Raw genomic sequence first — 17,509 nt, forward strand, 5'->3', positions numbered from 1 at the left:
AGAGAGAGAAAATGCATTCATGAGATGTACCTTACGAATGGGGCCATTTCACAGAGTAATACAGCGCTCGGGGGTGGGGGAAGCAGGGGGGAGGGCAGGTAGTGAGGAAGTAAAGGGTCTCCAGGCAATGGAGTCAGAGAACAAATATGCACCCAGAATCACAAGACTGGCCCCGCTCCCACTCCACTGCCTAAATTCTCATCTGCGTCACCGTGGAGAACATTCTCGTGGTTATGGCAAAGAGGCCATCATTCCAGACAAAGACAGCCTCCGCTAGCATTTTCCTCACCTTCCTTTTCACAGACTGACTCTGGAGATCTTTATCTAGATGTCGCAGCGAATTGAGCGAGGATCCCTAGAGCCCAGAGAAGCAAGGGCTGCCAAGGTGTCCGTAATTAGCATTCGGGGGCAGATGGGATTCGGGCAGACTGTAGCAGCCTTTCAACAAAGCCCTGCAGAAATGATCTCGAAATGCAGCCGACTAAAGGTGTTACCAGCTTCACCCTGGCAAGAGGATGTCCTAGGTAGGTATGTGTGAGGATTTGAAAGCACCAGCATAATACTATGTTATGAGTAATGGGGGCTAGTAAAAACAGACAATTAACTTAATGGATTACCACAATACCCAAGGGAAATCTGCATGCTCTGCACAGCCCGGATATAATCGCTCTCCAACTAGATCATTAAATCCCTAAGAGCAGTGATGACTTCCACTCTTTCGTCTCCCCTCCGCCTCGTCTACTTACGGGCAGTGGCCTGCCCTCTCTCTCTTCTCATGGCTAGCACGGTGCTCTCGCTCAGAGAAAATGCAATAACTAGCTGCTAGCTGAGGATGGTACCTGTTATTGCCTAAATCCCCTTACTTTAAACCTAGAAGTTAAATAGACCAAACCAAGGACACGAAATGGATACCAACTAGAAAGAGCGGCTACTGAAAATAAAACATCAACTCTTTGGCAGCCATCACTGGTATAATGGATCTGAGATTCTAGTGATCCTGAAGTTAAGCCAACAAAGGATAATAAAAAAATCCTTTGCCTCAAAATACCCTATTTCTAAAGGCCTCATCTTCAGCAGAACTCACAGTGATAAAGCATGGCCACGTGCCGGCCCTTGAACCAAGAGCTTTAAATGTACATCTCATTTCATCTGTGCGATGTCTCTGTGAGGGTTACCCTCATTTTACAAATGAGGAGGCTAACGGTCAGGGACGTTATGTGGCGTACCCTGAGTCAAGGCCTAGCAAGTGGCAGACTCGGCATGTGACCTTGGGAAGTCATCTCTGGGGAGCTTACTCTTTGCCACCACCCTCCGAGACCTCCCAGAGTGGGAACTGCTTCTTTATGCCAGAACACATCTCCTTAGAAGAGAAATTTTAAAACACTATTTTTAAATAATAAACTAAGCATTGACATATTTGTACTTTTATGATAGGCATTCATTTCCTGCTTTGAGCATTTTTATATGACTTTGGACAACATGAACTGAAGATAATTTGAAGTTCCTTAACCAAATTGCTGTCAACACCCAATTACTGCAAAGTTAATTTAGCATGACTAGCTTATACCACAGATACATGGGTATCAGAGCTACACTGTGACACCAGCTAGGAAAATATTCCAAAATATAAAAATGCAAGTTAAAAATGTAAACACTGAATGCTATCAAAGCAATAAAACGAACCAAAGTAATAATAGCACGTTAGAGCTGGATGAATAGTTGGAAGTCATCCGGCCCAAACACCACGTTCTAAGTCAGAAACTCTCTGAGTTTAGCGGATCTGCTCCAAGTCCCACAGAGCTGTGCATCTTTGACCCAACCCAGCCACCACATGACTAGGACTGCAAGAGGGTGCTCTGAACACCGCAGGCCTGGTAACACCCTGGTCCTGGACTGCTCTCCCCTGGTTCCTTACGGGATATTTTCCAATTTGCACTTTCTGTCCCAAGATTACCCCCAAGGCCTGAACACAGACTCAGCTTCTCCGGTTTCCCTTGAGAACGCTCTCCTGGTTGGAAGTTCACACGGGCCTCTCTCAGCTGCCCAAGTGCCCGGGGATCCAGCTGCAGATGCCAAGCCCCGACTCGGGCGCCCACCCCCAGCACAGGGGCTCTCTTGCTGGCTCTGCTGCAGGTTTTCAGAAGCAGCCAGAGCTGAAATAATCTGTAGTAGACTAGTAAGCATCTGTTATCAATTTTTATTAAACCAACAGCTGTAGTACAACCGGCCCCCCTCCCCCGATTCCTAGTATCCTACAGAACCAGGTAACCGGCTTTGTTTGGGTCCTCCTCCCAGCAGCGTGGCCAGCCGCAGAGGCAGCATGAAAGCTGGAGGTACCAAGAGGGCTCACGCATCCGAAAAATTCACTTGATGCTCCAGAAAACGGAGCACCGGGCTGCACGGTTCACAATCTGCAGCATGTCCATGCACTCCCACAGGCTACCGCGTGCTGTCGGGATTCCTCGGATGGAAGATTTGGCTAAGGTTTCTGAGAGAATAAGGAAAGTAGCTGCTGCTTCTCCAAAAAGGTACCACAAATACAAAAAGTGGTTCGTAACTAGTGTTGTCTACTAAAATAGAAGCTCATAGTCTAAAAAATTTCTTTAACACAAACTTGATTTTCAAACTAAAGGGCTCCATGCCTTCGGCTCAGGTCATGATCTCCAGGGCTGGGATGGAGCCCCACATCGGACTCCTGGCTCAGCTGGGAGTGTGCTTCTCCCTCTGCCTCGGCTGCTCCTCCCTGCTCATGCTTTCTCTGTCTCAGATGAATAAACAAAATCTTAAAAAAAAAAAAAAAAAAAAAAAGCTAAACTAAAACACAGCCATTCGCCGAGTATCTAAATAGGGAGATCTTACTGCATGTATGAGGGGATGCAGGCGATACAGGAGTCTAAGGCAAGGCCTCTGATAGGAAGGGTCCCAACATCAGAGAAAGTCAAATGTGCATAAAAAGAACTACAGTCCTGTGCTATCGATAGGGGCCCCCAAGCAAAGTTACACAATGTTAGAGGAGCAATGAGAAGGACAGACTACTGCTGATTTGCAGGACTGGAAAAGACCTCAAAGAGTGGGGGACACGACCTCAGAAGACACAGTAATATTCGTTACCATGCGCTCTACCTCATCATCATCCTGTTATATACATCAAAGTGAAGGACACACATTAACCCCAGAAGAAAAAACGATGATCACAGTAGCAGCTAACATTTATCGAGCATTTATTATGTGCTTATGCTATAATGTATTATGTCACTTAGTTCTCATGACAACCCTATGAAGTAGGTATAGCTTTTATCCTCAGGAGAGTTAGGCTCAGGGTTAAGTACTCACCAACATTGATAAGGAAGGAGTGGCAGGGCCAAAATTGGGACCCAGGACTATGTGACTCCACTCTTTTTTTTTAATTAACGTATAATGTATTATTTGTTTCAGGAGTGGAGGTCTGTGATTCATCAGTCTTACACAATACGCAGCGCTCACCATAGCACATACCCTCCTCATTGTCCATCACCCAGCCACCCCATCCCTCCCACCCCCCTCCACTCCAGTAACACTCAGTTTCCTGAGATTAAGAGTCTCTTATGGTTTGTCTCCCCCTCTGGTTTCGTCTTGTTTCATTTTTCCCTCCCTTCCCCTATGATCCTCTGTCTTGTTTCTCAAATTCCTCACATCAGTGAGATCATATGATAATTGTCTTTCTCTGATTGACTTATTTCACTTAGCATAATACCCTCTAGTTCCATCCATGTCTTGTAAATGGCAAGATTTCATCTTTTTGATGGCTGCATAATAGTCTGTTTATCTGACTCCACTCTTAACTGACAGGACACACTACTGTACTGTCCTGGGCAGGGATATCATGACGATTAAATTAGATAACATAAGAAGTACTAAACGTTGTATCTGGCATCTAGTAAATTCCTGACACTATTACTATAATGATGAAATTTTTTTGAAAAGCTTACTTTTCCAACTATATAAAAAATTCATTTACAAATATATGATTAGTAACCAGGTTTTCTATAGCAAAGCAATACGCAAGGATTAGACCATACAGTATCTGCCTGCAAAACACCACGTCACCAGAGATTTGAAAACTTCAAATGAAAAAAAAATTAGATTTATTACACATCTGTTGTCACTAGCAAAAGCAAATAAGAAATAAATCCCAAAGTTGGTGGGAGTTGTAAAAAAAAAAAAAAAAAGCTACATTTACAGAAAATATGTTAGCAGTAAAGTGAGGACAGATATACATGTAACCTGGTCTATTTCCATTTTCAGGAACTTGCCTCAAGGCCTTTCTCTCTGACAAAAATTATACAATGATTGCTCATAGCCACACTATTTACAAAACAGTGAAAACTTTGGTAACCCTCTCAAATGTCCGACAATGGGGAGACGATGAAAAACTATGACACACTAATGAGGCGGGATCCTCGGCAGTCATTAAAAATTATGAGACTGACATTTCTGGGTGGCAGAGTCAACTTAAAAGTACATTCTAATTAGAAAGAGCAACTGACAAAGAACACAAATGAGTTAAGAGTGAAATGGGCCATTCAAGATGAAATGGTCCTGAGGTTATTTATTTATTATTATGTTTGAGTCAATAGTAAAACAAGACGAAAGCATGTTTCACAACTGAAGGCAAAGGCCAGCCGTAAATGCTAATGCTTTCTCTTCTGTCAGATTTTCTATTCGTGTGCAATAAGTGCCATCCGTCTTCCTGAAGAAGCAGAAATTTAGCCTCATGCACAGAACACTGCAATCACTAAGGTTGTATTAGGCTTTATCATGAAAAATTATTGAAAATTATGAAAATTATTGAAAATTATGAAAAACTGTTCTTAATTACTCCAGCTCGAGATTTCTGGCATTAAAAAGCTACCACATCAACTGTTTTCCCCCTCTCTGTGGAAGAACAGAACACTAAGTTTTATTATGATTTAAAAAAAAAAATCAACAGAAGATAAGTGGAAGGAACTCTTTTTCACCTTTTTCTACTAAGTATCAAATTCTCAAATATTGGGCACATTACTCAAAATACTACAAACTGATCATAGTAATGACTCAAATAACAATATTAAACGCCCCAAACACTTCTTTTCAGTGTAAATGAAACCCACTTCCTGATCCGGGATAAAGACCTAAGTTACGAACATCCCTCAAAACAAGCAGAGTGGTCTTAGGTATTAAAACAAACAGTGATATAGGTTCTGTTAAGTAAATTATCCGGATGTCTTCGGGGTGCCTTCAGCTCTACTATTCTAAAATCCACACCCCTTGCCCCTCCAAGTCCACTGCTGTATTTTAATGAAGTGCGACCAGAGTAGCAGCCATGAGATACACGAATGCATGGTTCCCACGTCTCCTCAGGGTAAAGGCAGCATCGTCCGAAACCAGTGAGCAGGAAGGTCCCCCACTTGGCAAGCCCACCAAGTTATCAGAGACAGCAAAGACCAGAGAACTCCACGGTCACTTTATATGGAAGAGGAGAGCCAGAAGGAGGTAACAGGACACCTTGTCTTAAGACGAAATAAAGCCCAGAGAGTATATACACAGGAGAAGTAAACATTCAACATTAAAATGTTCAATTTAAAAACATGCCATCATGCACACTTACGAGTGTGAGAAGAGGCAGACGAGATCCCCCAATACCTGCTGGTTCCACATAACCAGCCATTTGTAGACTTGGCTGCCATTTCAGAGGAGGGTCCCCCTACGCCTGCACCCCCTCCCACCACGGTGCCTCCCTCAGGACCACGGCTGGGCGCCTCCTGATTGGCCGTGGCTCAGAAGAAATAAAATAAATAGACCAGGTTGTGTGTTTTGGTAGTCTTTAAAAGAAATTCCATTTTGTTAAGCAGCTTTGGTCTCAGCCCTTTGATTATGAATTCTTTTGGCGGGGGGTGGGGGGCGTGAGAAAGTGACGTGCAGGAAGGAGCGTAGCAAGTCCTTGTAAAGAGCAGAAACATGCGGGTCTTCCATTTCGGAGCCCAGAACCGTGCGCATCTCTGGCCGTCGTCTATCTCGTGGTCCTCTTCTTCAGGACAGGGTATGGTGCCGGGCCCTGGAACCATAGGCCAGACGAAGCCGGCAGGCTGGCACCTATCCTCTGGGTGCTGACAAAATTCCCTGGGAAGCTGTGTGGGGGTGGGGGGAGCATGCTGTCAAGCTCACTCAGAGGCTGGCGGGGGTGGGGGGGGCACTGGCTGGAGTCCTTGGAAAGCTCCCTCTGTGGGTGCCGCTGAATTCATGGGAAAGCCAGCTGGGACACCCCCCAAAACTCCCCAGAAGGTGCCCACTGAGCTTGCCCGGAAACCGGCTGGGGTACCCAGAGGTTCAGCAGGAATCTTCCTGCTGGGTCACTGGAAGTCAGCTGCAATACCTGCAGACATTGTCCAGCACTTGGCTACATGCACTTCTTGGGAGTTCTGGGACTCCGAAAAGGCTCCCCAAAGCCACAGGGATGCTGCATTCCTCCTGTGAGCAGAGTCTGCTTTTGGCTCAATTAGTTCCTCTTGGAAATAAGTCAATGAGAGGACCACTTAATAACTGGATACATCTTAAGGTATGAATTCCAAAGGCAACTGCAAAAACTCACACCACCAGAAATTATGAACTTCTCATAAAATTGTGTTTTCATTTTCACCATATAGCCCTGCAATTCTTCAAAATGTAGGAATCTACTGAGTTCTGGGCAATTTAACAATGTGAAGACATTTCTGTCTCCAGCCATTTGTTGAATTCTCAAGACGAGTTTTGATTCTGAAAGCTGGGATTTCTTTTTTAAAAAAATATTCAAATGGCCTTCTATGCCTTGATGCTTTGGGGACAATTTGCGAAGTCTTATCAGTAAGAGTACAATCTACAAGCCAAACAGAAGCAGGTCAACTGGGGTTCTTGGACATGCCCTTGAACTAAAGGTGCAACTCAGTTCCTAAATTCAGCGAGTTTTCAGGACCTGCTCATCAGACTGCACTAAACAAACTAAATTTCAACACGTTGCTTCAACCTCTCCCCAACATCCTCCAAGGTGGTGGTGGTGGTGACAGTTACATGCAGAAGAAGAAACAGAGATCACACTCTTGATTACTTCTGTGACTCACACAATGATTCTAACCTGTGAAGTCCTTAAACTCTCCTAAGGAATAACAGAAGCCAAGCCAAGCAGGAGCCCCACACTGGGCACAAATGACTGATACCTTTAATTTTTCCTTTTATGAAAGGTGCTCCGTCTGGAGTGGGCAAACTCAGCTTTTCCTTGTTTGGCCCAATTCCCAAGAGACAAGTGTCCTAATAGTAATTAATGTCTGTTACTAATTACATAAAGCTTTGTTTGTTTGTTTGTTGGAAGGACAGAAGGAGTGGCTAGTATCTCGGGCATGCTTCGCCAAGAGGGGCTGCATTCAGCCCCTCCCTGATGGAGAAGTACTCCGCTCTCTTCTGGATCAAGAGTTGTGACCTAAGATCACAGTACCCCTTCCAAAGCATTTGACCAGAGTTCAACCAGAAGGAAAAAAAACCTGCTAACGCGATTTCTTTTCAAACCTCCGCCTGAATTTTGTCACTTCCTTCACATTACAAGCTCACACTTCCTTGTCCTCAAGTCTGTTTTCCTTTTTTGTTTTTTTATTCACATACATCCAATCCTCTGTAGCCTTCTTTCCTACCACTTCCTCATGCTTGGCTTGCTGCACTCACCTTGCCTACAGCCCCCTCTTTCTATCACCTAGAGCGGATTTAGAGCCCCATACTCCCCTCCTCCAGGCTGCTGTTGTGCCTAGACTCCGCACCTGCTGAAAAGCGTCAGGGTCTCTGAATCTACAGAGTCTCCTTCCCCCAGTATTTGTCACCGCACTGGGACAAGACACCGGGCAGAAGTTTCATGAGGATTCCACTTTAAAGTGTGAGGTTCCAGCAGACACAAGATAAATATTCCTGGGGGCCAGAATAAACATCCAGGACAGCGGGTGAACCTGGCTGTGGTGGTATTTATTACACGGAGGAGAAATGACTCCAGGGAAGTTGCAGAAGTTCAGGAGCCTACTAGAAAGGGTTTTGCCTTTGGATCTAAAAGAGTGAACCCAGCAAAATAAAAGATTATATATTAAAGTTCTTTACACTTTCTGGTCTGGGAGTCTTTATCAGGCCCAGATTAGCCCAGATAATATACAAAGTGCAATAACACAAAAACAAGATATCCTATCTTTATTTAGATTATATACAAGATTTCTCTAGAACGTCTAAAAATAAAGCCCCATGCATCCTAGAAAGGCAGAACCATGAGGCACCACTGTTAACTTAGATGAGGTGGTTTTCTGACAGGAAAGCATTCGGACCATGGCAAGCACATTTTAAAAAACTCACTACCCACAGGAAGTGCCAAGGGCTAGTCCAGAAAGTGTTGACAAATGCATGCAGGTAAATCAACAATGGACACACTGTGAGAAAGTAAAGCTTCCAGAGTTGAAGTTACAGAGGACAGCTAAGGCCCGCTACAGCACTGTTCTCTTAGTAGCAACAACAAACATGAAGTGAATGAATCCATTCGATACACACACAAATCCCACCGGAGTTGTGATCTGAAGGTAACCCGTCGGCTGCTGGCTCAGCCAAGCTGTCGGTGATGGCCCCACGTATACATGTGTCCCTCAGAAAATGCCCATGAGGACTTACACCGCCCTGTCCTCACTGACCCTCACAAGGTCTGCCAGGGTCTGACCCAAATCAAAGCCGGTCCGGGCCTCTTCCACCACTGACTCAACTTGCCTCTCCTCAGACGCAGGTGCCTGCCACTTGGCTCCATTTTCATTGCTAAGGGTTTATATAAATACAAATCCACCCAAGAAAGGAAAAATATTTCCCTTTTTCCTGCTCTGGATAAAGTTCCAACAGACTTGGCTAAGGATTAGACATGCTTCACAGATCAAAGTCTGTATGGGGGAAGGTGGCGGGGGGGGGGGAAGCAGAGCCCAAACCCAACTCGGCCCTCCCTCTCTCAAAAGGCAAGTGAGGATTATAAAAAGCCCACAATGCTGGCCTGAAGTGCCTTCAAAAGGTTACCCTTTATTTGGATAGCCTGTCACCTACTTCTTAGTGGAAACGGTTCCAGGCTCAGAGAAGTGAACGCAGACAGCATGAAAGCATTCCTACTACAACTGTCTCTCTCCAACCGTAGCTTTCCTTTCAACTGTAAATGGGAGGAACTTTTCTGATTTGAACTGAAATTTGAAACACTGGCCCAACAGCCTTATCAAAATGGACCTGATTCGGAAGTGCTAGGATGATCAGAAGCCATAGATTTGCTTGTCTCCTAACAGGGAAGATGACAAGATTTCTACATGTTCATTTTTCTTGGGAGGAAAAAGGAGTGAATGTCAGCCTGGGTCAGGCAAGCCAAGGAGGGGCCTGGGAGACCAGAGAAACCCACAAACTTAAGTCTGGAAGGTGCCCTGAGATGGTCCAGCTTGCTTATTTTGCATATGGCTGATCTCTCCCAGATGCATAAACAAACCCTACAGGAGAACCTACAGCGGGGGGGGGGGTCCTCCCCCAACATGAGCTTCCCTTTACTTACCCCCCCTCGCCCGAGTCTCATTCCCAGAAGATCCAGACTGGACTTGGGGCCATTATAAACAACCAACAAGCATCCATGATGATCTGAAAAGTATTAAATTGCATGAACGGTGGAAACCCAGAACTCCCTGGCCTCTCTAACCTCTTACAAGTTGCAATTACAAATAAGAAAGAATTCTTTATATTTCAGTGGCACCTCATCTTGAAGCAGACACAGCTGGCTTCCAGACTGAAAGCTAAATACAGATAGAGAAAGAAAAGAACATGATCGTGAAAGCATTAAGACCAATTACAACGTATGGGATCACCCAAACGGGCTTAGCTTCACGTGGGGCAAGGGCAGTACCGAGGAGGAGCCAGTTCTCCGAGCACTTTGGTCTATGTGGAACCCGCCGCTCAACTAGGCCATCTGCCTTGCCTGGGTCTCCATTCACCTTGCCTCGAGCTTCTCACTGAGTATCGGACCAAGATCCAACTACCTACTAAGCATGGTCACTTGGATACTGACACGTCCAAAATCAAACTCTTGGTTCCACCGGCCCTACCTCCCCAAAGTTACTCCTCTCCAAGTCCTCCCCACGTCCGTAAGTGTCCACTCCGTTCTTCCAGCTACTTTGGACAGAAAACGTAGAGCGGCCCTGACCCTCCTTTTCCCGCACGCCCACACCCACATCCCACAGCATCAGCACATCCTGCTGCTCTATTTCAATCCCACCCAACCTATCTGACCACTTGATCAGCTCCCTTGCCCACCCCACCATCAACCTGGACTACCGTGGTGCCCTTCTAGCCCACCTCTGGCCTCCACGGTCCATTTCCCCACTAAAGCCAGAGGGGTTCTTTTAGAATGCAGATCAGGTCATGTCACTCTACTCAGAACCCTCACTGGGAACAAAGCTCTACAAGGTCCCATGTGATCTGCTCCCGTCTACTTCCTGCCCTTGTGCTTTCATCCTGCTCCCTGTTCTGACCACTTTGCTCCCCACCCTCCCCTCATCCCCCATACACGCTTCATTCAGGTCTCTGTTCCACTATCACCAACTCAAAAAAAAATCTCCCTGACCGCCTGGTATGAAATGGCATCCCCACCTCCCCGTCCCTCCACATTCCATTTCCTGATTTATTTTTCTCCGTAAGATTTCTGTCCACCTGACACAGATGGCGTGTCTCTTGTTAGACCATGTAAGCTCCACAAGGGTGGAGATTTTCCTTGCTCACTGTTGGATCCCAAGCATCCAGAACAGTGCCTGGTGCACAGGAGGCCCTCGGGACATGGTGAAAACCTGAATCAATCAATGGCGGAATCCACAGATTGAGGGCACATACAAGGCAGCCTCTCAAGTTCCCTCAGGTCTCTGGTTCCAAATCTGACACTGGTCAGTGCACAGTCAAGCCCTTAAGGCCGAAGTCTACAGCCTCTCCTTCCAAAGGGTACACAAATGCCCAGCCAGGGCCGGTTGCCAAACATCCCCACACACACGCACCACGGCCAGGGGCAACAACCAAGAAGGGCCCTGGGAAATCACCCTGCTTTTCTGTCTTACTTGATTCTGCTATCTTTTTCAAACTGAAAAGCCATGACAAAGTCAAAATCCACTTGGGGAGATTCTAATGCCAAAATCTTAAAATATTTTCTAAATGTTAAGGATGACACAGTTCAGAGACACTTTAGGGAAACCTGTAAGTGTAGCTAAAAACGCCCTCTTCTGAACTGCAGCTGAAAATGGGTTATTTTGAGAGTAGCAGGGATGAGCGGGGGAGACAGGAGGGAGCAGAGGTACCACAAATTATTTAGTGCTCTGGATGTGGGGTAGGGGAGACTCCAGCTGAAATAAGCTTTTAGCGCCCCGCTTCTTTTCCCAGTCGTATGGTCTCCTCTCATACAGGCTCTGAGCAGCACCCTGCTGGGTTTTCCAGGGGACGCTGCGCCGCAGATCTCTGGAGTTCCTTCTCTTCCCCAGGCTTCTGTCCTGCTAACTCTAAAGCTCTAGTGCCCTTGGGCTCCTTCACTCAGGGAGCCGGCCAGGATGCCTTGGTGTACTCCCCACCCCGCAGCCGAGGGTGCTAAGCTGGGGCAGTTACGAGGCCCACTTCCTTTGTTCCCCATCGCTCAGGATCACTGTCCTTTGTTGCCTGATGCTCGGGGTCTTGAAAATCATCATTTTATAGATGTTGCTGGTTTGTTTTGTTTTTTTCAGGTGCGACGGTAAATACAGTCTCTGTTGCTCTATCCTAGCTGAAAGTGAAGTGTGGCTACTGGACCTGAAGTACTTCCTGTACTATGAGTGAAATCGTACCTTTCTAAATGGTTAACCTGTCATCAAGGTTAAAAACTTCAATGCTTCTAAAGACACTGAATCAAAAGACAAGTCACAGATGGGGAGAAAGTATTTGCAAAGGATGTATCTAATTTAAACGACTTGTATCTAGAATATATAAAGAACAAAACTCAAAACTCAATAAGAAAATAAAGAAACCCAGTTTTTAAAATGGGCAATAAATAAATAAATTAAATAGGGGCACCTGGGTGGCTCAGTTGGGTATGCATTTGTCTTCGGCTCAGGTCATGATCCCAGGGCCCTGGGATAGAGTCCCCCCGTCAGGCTCAGTGGGGAGCCTGCTTCTCCCTCTCCCTCTGCCTGCCTCTCCCCCCTGCTTGTTTTCTCTTGCTCTTTCACTCTCAAATAAATAAAATATTTTAAAACAACAACAACAACATACCATCTAATACCTGATAATTGGTAGGTGACGCTACCCACCAACGGCTATAAAATTAGCAGGTCAAAGTAGTTAGAGATAATTGATGGTCGTAAACTTCTGAGGAGGACCAATGATATGGGACAACCAATGACGGCTTCCACAGGACAAACATGCAAGAGCTGACATATAAGGGAAGTCAAGGGGTCAGACGCCCACGTGCCTCTAATCACCTAGAGACATGGAAGCTTGGCTTCTTTCTCCTCTCTTCCTCTTCCACTTCAGGAAACTGCTCTCTGCCTATTACAAGGTTAAGAGTATTATCACACAGAAGTGAGACTTATGCTTTCGTTCATCCAACGCTATTCCACCAAACTTCTAGGAGACAAGGCTAAGGGTAAAGACATTGGCTCCCGTTCAGTCTGGAAGCCCAGAGGAAGCCAGTGGCTGGCTCACAAAAGCAGCTCAAAAGAGCACCCACTGTCTCTCCACTTAGACTGGAAATTACACCAGAAAAAGCACCCATGATGCTCTCCAGCATCTATGAGAAAATTTGTCCTGCTTTTCATGGGAGGAGAAAGCTCCTTTATTTCCTGAGCTGAGAAAGTATGCCAAATTATATCCAAACTCTAACTGAAGCCAAATTTGCATCAGCGGTTACCAGTCTAATAAAGCCATTTGAAACAAAAAAGTATAGGCAATTCCCAACCTACGAACATTTGACTTTCAAAAATAATCAGTGGCCTCATTCCTCTTAGCGGTGATGCCTTAATTTAATGATTCCAAAAAGCAAGCCTTCTCTTGCCCTGTCTCCTTGGTCCCAGCCCCAGCCTCACCGTAGCCAGCCCAGCCCTCAGATGGGGGAGCTCTGGCCTTTCGTATCTTCATCCTCACTGTGGCCTCTTAGCCCTTATCTGATCCTTATGTCCTCACCCACACATTCCCCTAGGGACTGACAGTGCCAAGATATATGGCCATGAATACTCTTTCAGAATTCTGTAGGCTATATGGCTTTTGTGGTTCAGCCTGGAAGCCAAACCAGCACTTAGAGCACCGTCACTTCAGGACTGTGTCTTCCCCTTTAGAGTCAGTAGACGAAAAGGAATTTTGGAACACAGGCCTTTGTAGGGTACGGACAATCCACATAACCCAACAACAAACTCTGTCCTTCCACCCCACAGACCCATGAAAAGGGATTTCTGAGGAACAAGCAACATCACACATCTATAGGTCAACCGTAGGTGACGTTGGTCTTCTATAACTAGCTCATTGCTCCAGTGCATCCCCAGATTTTCTACAACACAAGAGCTACAGAGATTTCTAAATTTCCAAGAGACAGGGGAGGAGAATCAACATGAGCATGAGTGCACTGACAAAGTCTGAGAAGTGGCCGTGCCACTTACCCACTGTGTGGCCTTGGGGAAGTTACCTAGCCTCTCTGAGCCTCCCTGCTCTCATCTGCGAAGTGTGGATAAGAAATGCCAAACATATACCTCATAGGAGTGCTAAAAGATGAAAGTGACCTAACCCTTTGCCTGGCACATGGTAGCAGCTCACTAAATGTTCATTTCTTCCTCATATCCTTGTTCATCTGAAACCAAAGTTTATGCAAAAGTAACTTCTGGAAAGAGATTGGCCTATCAGAGGAGCAACTGAAAAGGCCCGACTCTCCTATCACCTTCCCCCAAATCCCTGTTGCTACCATTATAGTATATCCCACCTCCCAGGCAGCAGGCGCCCGCTAAAGAACATCTAGCACTTTTGTACATTTCTGGAGGAAGAGTCAATGTGGACCCCTTCTTTGGAGAGAAATTTGGCATTCCACTTTGACGTATTTATTCTACAGCTATACCCACAAATGTCAAAGTATATAGTCCCAAGTATGTCTTCGGTATGGTTTCTAAAGTAAAAGACTGAAAACAACTCAAATCCTCATTGATAGAAGGCTGGTTAAATAAAAACAGCTTAGATAATGGAATATCATACAATCAATAAAAAAAAGAACCAGACAGCTCTATATGTGTCTGTATGTCCAGAGTGTATTTTTAACTTTAAAAAAAGGCCCAAAGCAGTGTTTTCCTTCCGCTACAATTTTGGAGGGTGGGGGGTGGAAACCTCTCTCTTCCCCTATTTATACATGCAAATATATATTTGTAAAAACACAGAGCATCTCTGAAAGGATGCCCAGGAATCCTGGCTGCCTCCAGCGGGGGGCAGGGAATGGATGGCCACAGACAAGAGAGAAGACTTTCTTTTCCCCATAGAGCCTTTTGTGCCTTTTGAAAGATACCCACCACTTACAGAGACGGCCTATTAAACATAAAACTTAAGTCGAGCCCTGGCGGGCTCAGTCAGTAGAGTGTGTAACTCTTGATCTCGGGGTTGTGAGTCTGGGCCGCATGTCAGGCATAGAAATTACTTAAAAAAAAAAAAAAAAAAATTTTAAAAAAAAAAAAAAAAAAAAGATAAAACTTAAACTAATCTATCCCAGTGTAACTTTTTTCCTTTTTTCTCTTTAGAATAGCTTTCTTGTTTAAAGGCTTATTTATATTTATTATTTTAATTATAAAAAAGTTAACACGTGCTGGTTTTAACAAGTAATTAACACAAAATGTGTAAAGGAAAGCTGAGAATCCCTTTCCTCCCTTTTTCCCTCCCCAAGTATCCAGGTCCCCTTCCTTTTTTTTAGATTTTATTTACTTATTTATTTATTTAAGAGAGAGAAACAGCACGAGAGGGGAGGGGGTCAGAGGGAGAAGCAGGCTCCTCGCTGAGCCGGGAGCCCGATGCGGGACTCGATCCCGGGACTCCAGGATCATGACCTGAGCCGAAGGCAGTCGCTTAACCGACTGAGCCACCCAGGCGCCCCCCAGGTCCCCTTCCTTGCCTCTGTCCTTGCTCAGCTCAGACATACTGAATGCTTATCTTACACACCAGGGATTTTCTTGGTTGATTTCTTTTCCATCAGGCAGAAGCATAAGTGCAACATTCTTTTCTTTCCTCTGACTGCATATTACCTGACAGAGGTGTCAGAGTGACAACTACGTTTGTTCGCCATTTCTTCATTCATCTGATGTCAGTATCTTTCTCTTCCCTGGCCCTCATTCCCCTGCCCACACTCACACAATTTTACATAAATAGACTCATGTCACACAACCGTTTTTTAATGGGGCCCTTTTGTTTGGTTGCTTTTTGCCACCACCCTCCCCCCCATCCATTTCCTGAGCAATCTCATGTGCCCTTGGAGGGTGAATTTGCCGCCCACAGCCCTGCCCTGTGGTCCTCCTCAGGGAGCCCTCCCTGCCCCCTACCCATGCCCGCAACCTTCCCGCCGGGGGCGGGCAGACTCCTGCGCTGGTGGCGTCTCAGAGTCAGGGGTGCCCCGGGGCAAACTGCAGCCAGCGGGCCAGGCAGTGAAGCAAGGGGCTCTGGCCAAGTACTAAGCGTGATTCCAGACTCAGTGGACATGCCATTTGCGTCGTGGAATGAAACGATCTAAAAGGAGAAGCCACTGGAAGCTTTTCACAAACCCAGATCACACATCTAAGAAAAAATAGCACAAGTGACAGAGAAAAGCTCCTCCAGCAAGCAGAGGCTTCTAGTTTCCGCATCCTTCCCTACCCCTCTTCCTTTACAAGCCAACAGAGATGAGAGAGCACGTGAGTCAGAAGGGGAAGGTATCTGGGTCTGGGTTACACAGCCGGTCTGAGCAGCTCCCTGCCTGGCCTCGGGGTGAGAGGGGGCAGCTGCCGGATGGAGCCAGAACGAAAGGCTGGGGGATTAGCGGCTTCTGTGCCCGGTTTACTGTGCCTCCGAGGCCACTGCAGCAGGTCAAAGAACGATGAGGAGGGAGTGGAAATGGAAGGTCACTTACTACTAAGCCCATTTCCACACTCCACTTCTCGGTTCTTGGATTTCATCGCAGCAAATTTCACGGAATGCAAGGAAATATGTAACCATCTTTGCTCAGCAAGGAGGATGGTGTGCAAATGATCACCTCCCTCCCAAATACGCTTACAGGTGTTCTGTCCATGTAAGATGTTTACTGGTGCCAGGGGCTACGAAAATATAAACCAATCTCCACTGATTAAAAATATGATTTATGCCAGAGCTTTGCATTTTCTTTAAAAGAGGTGGGGGGGGCGCTTTTTAAAACCCTGACAACCAGCTCATGATGTTGAAATCTCACTATGGCATTTCTACAAGGACTTGACCTAGATCAAAGAAATCCTCCTCGGGCCCCAAGCATGTGAAGATGTTAGTAGATATCACACAGGGTCTCAAGCCAGGTTTTCATAAAATCCTCCTGATCTCAAGTCTACAGACAGCCCAGGGGCCTTAACAGTAACTTCAAAACGCATGCAAAAGACAGTTGGGTCTACCTAGCATCAGAGCACGGTGACTTCTCGGGATTGCACGGATTCACTTCACAAGAGCCCAGCATGAGGAGGAGGAGGGTGCAGTGCTGACCTCAGGGGCTGGCTCCCAGCTGCACCACCTCCCGGCAGTGGGGCCCTGAGCAAACGGCTTTAAGGACACTAAGCCGAGGTGTCCACGCCCACCTGAGAGAAGACATGGTATGCCTCGTAGGCCCGCCGTGAGGACTGAATGAGATCATACACACGGGGTCTAGCTGGAGGCTGGCTGCCTTTCCCAGGGCTCCTGAGGCCCCCCAGGGTCCCTGGCCTCTGCCCAGGGCCGGCCACAACCACCCCGTTCTGAAGAATGGCAGCAACTCGCAGCCTGGTGAGAAAAGGTGAAGTAGGCGGATCAGATGGCTCCATGGGGAACTGGGAATTGGGGTGAGAGACAGAATTAGTGAGTGAAGCAGAGAGAGGCTGGGGCGGTCACCTGCATCACATGTCAGCTGCAGAGGAAGCTGGTCTGAGGGGAGAAAAAAATGGGGGCAAGTCCTTAGGGAGGGACAGGAGTTGGGAGGGAAACCAAGCTGGGGGACGGGGGACTGAAGGTGGGAGCAGGGGATCAAGTCAGGGGACTGGAGATGGGAGTCAAGGTGACCGACAAGTTGAATGACAGGACCTGAGGGCTTATCAGACAGGGGATGTGGGATGGGGGACTCAGAGAGAGACTGGTACAGAGGGACAGAGCGACACACACCAGTCCCAAGTTCCAAGTCACATAAGGAAAGCTTGGACTTGTTTCCTCTCCTTAGATTCTGAGGATCGCTCTAACTCTTGACATAATCCTGCTTTTCATCCCTTAAATTAAT

The 17,509-nt window shown here is 46.4% G+C and overlaps 1 protein-coding gene across 2 annotated transcripts in view; it reads right to left on the minus strand.

The window, feature by feature from the left end:
* The window catches only part of MFHAS1 (multifunctional ROCO family signaling regulator 1), a 99,020-nt gene that overhangs the window by 12,705 nt on the left and 68,806 nt on the right, over nt 1-17,509 (minus strand). The window lies entirely within an intron of this gene.

This window comes from Callorhinus ursinus, unplaced genomic scaffold (genome assembly GCF_003265705.2).
Source record: "Callorhinus ursinus isolate GAN/ISIS: 27379988/994484 unplaced genomic scaffold, GSC_fseal_2.0 scaffold17, whole genome shotgun sequence".
NCBI lineage: Eukaryota > Metazoa > Chordata > Mammalia > Carnivora > Otariidae > Callorhinus > Callorhinus ursinus.